The sequence below is a fragment of the Megalopta genalis genome, unplaced genomic scaffold, assembly GCF_051020955.1.
Source record: "Megalopta genalis isolate 19385.01 unplaced genomic scaffold, iyMegGena1_principal scaffold0047, whole genome shotgun sequence".
Lineage (NCBI taxonomy): Eukaryota > Metazoa > Arthropoda > Insecta > Hymenoptera > Halictidae > Megalopta > Megalopta genalis.
The window spans coordinates 90,001-95,843 of record NW_027476116.1 but is presented as its reverse complement, the minus strand read 5'-3'; positions in this window follow the sequence as shown (position 1 = coordinate 95,843).

The following is a 5,843-nucleotide window of genomic DNA, read 5'->3' as shown; positions in this document are numbered from 1 at the left end:
TACGTTGGGACTTTGAAAATATTCGGGCGTACGCGGCGCGCTCGGCGCTTCGAACAGCTCCGGTGTCCCCATTATTTTCGATTTACGGCTAAAATAAATTTTTCTAATTTTTTTCAATAACATATTCCTGCTAAAATAACTTTTTTACATAGGGATTAAGCATTTAGAACGATACATTGTTTAAAATAAGGGCACTTTACTCTTGACATTTTACGGTTTTTTCAATTTTCTGAAAAATCCTATCATTAGATTTTTTTAAAAATACGATATTCTTGCTTAACTAACGTTTCTACATAGGGATTAAGCATTTAGAACGAAATCTGATGTCAGAAAATGGCACTTTACTCTTGACATTTTTCGGTTTTTTCAATTTTCTGGGAAATCCTATCATTAGATTTTTTTAAAAATACGATATTCTTGCTTAACTAACGTTTTTACATAGGGATTAAGCATTTAGAACGAAATCTAATGTAGGAAAATGGTACTTTACTCTTGATCGGTACGTTGGGACTTTGAAAATATTCGGGCGTACGCGGCGCGCTCGGCGCTTCGAACAGCTCCGGTGTCCCCATTATTTTCGATTTACGGCTAAAATAAATTTTTCTAATTTTTTTCAATAACATATTCCTGCTAAAATAACTTTTTTACATAGGGATTAAGCATTTAGAACGATACATTGTTTAAAATAAGGGCACTTTACTCTTGACATTTTACGGTTTTTTCAATTTTCTGAAAAATCCTATCATTAGATTTTTTTAAAAATACGATATTCTTGCTTAACTAACGTTTCTACATAGGGATTAAGCATTTAGAACGAAATCTAATGTCAGAAAATGGCACTTTACTCTTGACATTTTACGGTTTTTTCAATTTTCTGGGAAATCCTATCATTAGATTTTTTTAAAAATACGATATTCTTGCTTAACTAACGTTTTTACATAGGGATTAAGCATTTAGAACGAAATCTAATGTAGGAAAATGGTACTTTACTCTTGATCGGTACGTTGGGACTTAGAAAATATTCGGCCGTACGCGGCGCGTCTCGGCGCTTCGAACAGCTCCGGTGTCCCCATTATTTTCGATTTACGGCTAAAATAAATTTTTCTAATTTTTTTCAATTACATATTCTTGCTTAGATAACTTTTTTACATAGGGATTAAGCATTTAGAACGACATATTGTTTAAAATAATGGTACTTTACTCTTGTGATTTTACGGTTTTTTCAATTTTCTGAAAAATCCTATCATTAGATTTTTTTAAAAATACGATATTCTTGCTTAACTAACGTTTCTACATAGGGATTAAGCATTTAGAACGAAATCTAATGTCAGAAAATGGCACTTTACTCTTGACATTTTTCGGTTTTTTCAATTTTCTGGGAAATCCTATCATTAGATTTTTTTAAAAATACGATATTCTTGCTTAACTAACGTTTTTACATAGGGATTAAGCATTTAGAACGAAATCTAATGTAGGAAAATGGTACTTTACTCTTGATCGGTACGTTGGGACTTTGAAAATATTCGGGCGTTCCAATCGCTCGTCTGTTGCATCATGGCGCGTCTCGGCGCAATCGACCGATTCGCTCGATCCATTATTTTCGATTTACGGCTAAAATAAATTTTTCTCATTTTATTCAATAACATATTCCTGCTAAAATAACTTTTTTACATAGGGATTAAGCATTTAGAACGATACATTGTTTAAAATAAGGGCACTTTACTCTTGACATTTTACGGTTTTTTCAATTTTCTGAAAAATCGTATCATTAGATTTTTTTAAAAATACGATATTCTTGCTTAACTAACGTTTCTACATAGGGATTAAGCATTTAGAACGAAATCTAATGTCAGAAAATGGCACTTTACTCTTGACATTTTTCGGTTTTTTCAATTTTCTGGAAAATCCTATCATTAGATTTTTTTAAAAATACGATATTCTTGCTTAACTAACGTTTTTACATAGGGATTAAGTATTTAGAACGAAATCTAATGTAGGAAAATGGTACTTTACTCTTGATCGGTACGTTGGGACTTTGAAAATATTCGGGCGTACGCGGCGCGCTCGGCGCTTCGAACAGCTCCGGTGTCCCCATTATTTTCGATTTACGGCTAAAATAAATTTTTCTAATTTTTTTCAATAACATATTCCTGCTAAAATAACTTTTTTACATAGGGATTAAGCATTTAGAACGATACATTGTTTAAAATAAGGGCACTTTACTCTTGACATTTTACGGTTTTTTCAATTTTCTGAAAAATCCTATCATTAGATTTTTTTAAAAATACGATATTCTTGCTTAACTAACGTTTCTACATAGGGATTAAGCATTTAGAACGAAATCTGATGTCAGAAAATGGCACTTTACTCTTGACATTTTTCGGTTTTTTCAATTTTCTGGGAAATCCTATCATTAGATTTTTTTAAAAATACGATATTCTTGCTTAACTAACGTTTTTACATAGGGATTAAGCATTTAGAACGAAATCTAATGTAGGAAAATGGTACTTTACTCTTGATCGGTACGTTGGGACTTTGAAAATATTCGGGCGTACGCGGCGCGCTCGGCGCTTCGAACAGCTCCGGTGTCCCCATTATTTTCGATTTACGGCTAAAATAAATTTTTCTAATTTTTTTCAATAACATATTCCTGCTAAAATAACTTTTTTACATAGGGATTAAGCATTTAGAACGATACATTGTTTAAAATAAGGGCACTTTACTCTTGACATTTTACGGTTTTTTCAATTTTCTGAAAAATCCTATCATTAGATTTTTTTAAAAATACGATATTCTTGCTTAACTAACGTTTCTACATAGGGATTAAGCATTTAGAACGAAATCTAATGTAGGAAAATGGCACTTTACTCTTGACATTTTTCGGTTTTTTCAATTTTCTGGAAAATCCTATCATTAGATTTTTTTAAAAATACGATATTCTTGCTTAACTAACGTTTTTACATAGGGATTAAGCATTTAGAACGAAATCTAATGTAGGAAAATGGTACTTTACTCTTGATCGGTACGTTGGGACTTTGAAAATATTCGGGCGTTCCAATCGCTCGTCTGTTGCATCATAGCGCGTCTCGGCGCAATCGACCGATTCGCTCGATCCATTATTTTCGATTTACGGCTAAAATAAATTTTTCTAATTTTTTTCAATAACATATTCCTGCTTAAATAACTTTTTTACATAGGGATTAAGCATTTAGAACGATATATTGTTTAAAGTAAGGGCACTTTACTCTTGACATTTTACGGTTTTTTCAATTTTCTGAAAAATCCTATCATTAGATTTTTTTAAAAATACGATATTCTTGCTTAACTAACGTTTCTACATAGGGATTAAGCATTTAGAACGAAATCTAATGTCAGAAAATGGCACTTTACTCTTGACATTTTTCGGTTTTTTCATTTTTCTGGAAAATCCTATCATTAGATTTTTTTAAAAATACGATATTCTTGCTTAACTAACGTTTCTACATAGGGATTAAGCATTTAGAACGAAATCTAATGTAGGAAAATGGTACTTTACTCTTGATCGGTACGTTGGGACTTTGAAAATATTCGGGCGTTCCAATCGCTCGTCTGTTGCATCATAGCGCGTCTCGGCGCAATCGAGCGATTCGCTCGACCCATTATTTTCGATTTACGGCTAAAATAAATTTTTCTCATTTTATTCAATAACATATTCTTGCTTAGATAACTTTTTTACATAGGGATTAAGCATTTAGAACGATAGATTGTTTAAAATAAGGGCACTTTACTCTTGACATTTTACGGTTTTTTCAATTTTCTGAAAAATCCTATCATTAGATTTTTTTAAAAATACGATATTCTTGCTTATCTAACGTTTCTACATAGGGATTAAGCATTTAGAACGAAATCTAATGTCAGAAAATGGCACTTTACTCTTGACATTTTTCGGTTTTTTCAATTTTCTGGAAAATCCTATCATTAGATTTTTTTAAAAATACGATATTCTTGCTTAACTAACGTTTCTACATAGGGATTAAGCATTTAGAACGAAATCTAATGTAGGAAAATGGTACTTTACTCTTGATCGGTACGTTGGGACTTTGAAAATATTCGGGCGTTCCAATCGCTCGTCTGTTGCATCATCGCGCGTCTCGGCGCAATCGAGCGATTCGCTCGATCCATTATTTTCGATTTACGGCTAAAATAAATTTTTCTAATTTTTTTCAATAACATATTCCTGCTTAAATAACTTTTTTACATAGGGATTAAGCATTTAGAACGATACATTGTTTAAAGTAAGGGCACTTTACTCTTGACATTTTACGGTTTTTTCAATTTTCTGAAAAATCCTATCATTAGATTTTTTTAAAAATACGATATTCTTGCTTAACTAACGTTTCTACATAGGGATTAAGCATTTAGAACGAAATCTAATGTCAGAAAATGGCACTTTACTCTTGACATTTTTCGGTTTTTTCATTTTTCTGGAAAATCCTATCATTAGATTTTTTTAAAAATACGATATTCTTGCTTAACTAACGTTTTTACATAGGGATTAAGCATTTAGAACGAAATCTAATGTAGGAAAATGGTACTTTACTCTTGATCGGTACGTTGGGACTTTGAAAATATTCGGGCGTTCCAATCGCTCGTCTGTTGCATCATAGCGCGTCTCGGCGCAATCGACCGATTCGCTCGATCCATTATTTTCGATTTACGGCTAAAATAAATTTTTCTAATTTTTTTCAATAACATATTCCTGCTTAAATAACTTTTTTACATAGGGATTAAGCATTTAGAACGATACATTGTTTAAAGTAAGGGCACTTTACTCTTGACATTTTACGGTTTTTTCAATTTTCTGAAGAATCCTATCATTAGATTTTTTTAAAAATACGATATTCTTGCTTAACTAACGTTTCTACATAGGGATTAAGCATTTAGAACGAAATCTAATGTCAGAAAATGGCACTTTACTCTTGACATTTTTCGGTTTTTTCAATTTTCTGGAAAATCCTATCATTAGATTTTTTTAAAAATACGATATTCTTGCTTAACTAACGTTTTTACATAGGGATTAAGCATTTAGAACGAAATCTAATGTAGGAAAATGGTACTTTACTCTTGATCGGTACGTTGGGACTTTGAAAATATTCGGGCGTACGCGGCGCGTCTCGGCGCTTCGAACAGCTCCGGTGTCCCCATTATTTTCGATTTACGGCTAAAATAAATTTTTCTAATTTTTTTCAATTACATATTCTTGCTTAGATAACTTTTTTACATAGGGATTAAGCATTTAGAACGACATATTGTTTAAAATAATGGTACTTTACTCTTGTGATTTTTCGGTTTTTTTTGATTATTTTGAAAAATAAATTTTTGTAATTTTTTTAAATACGATATTCGTGATCAGTGAACGATTTCACATATGGATTAAGCATTTAGAATCGTGCGGAAGCGTTATTAAAAAAGTTTACTCGATGCGATGGGACTTTGAAAAGTTTGTGAAAATTTTCATATTGGGAAAAAATGTGTAATTTTTTGTCTAGTTTACGGTAATGTAATTTATTTTAATGTTTACTATAAATTTTTTTTTCGTTCGTTCACGCGCTATGTTACAACAGCACGGCCGGGCGGTCTGTTGCCGCGGCGGTTTACACTCATAAGCGCGCGTGCTATTCGGCCGGCGGCGCCGGCGTCCTTGCCGGCCGTTCGGTATCTATAAGAGATACACGGTCCGTGCGAGGCGGACGGAGCAGAGCGGGTTTTGGGCCAATTCTACGATCTCGGTCGAGAAGCTGTCTCAGAGCTCCTTCGGGGCTTCGGTCCTGACTGTTTCGTGCCGTTTACGTTACGGACTTTTC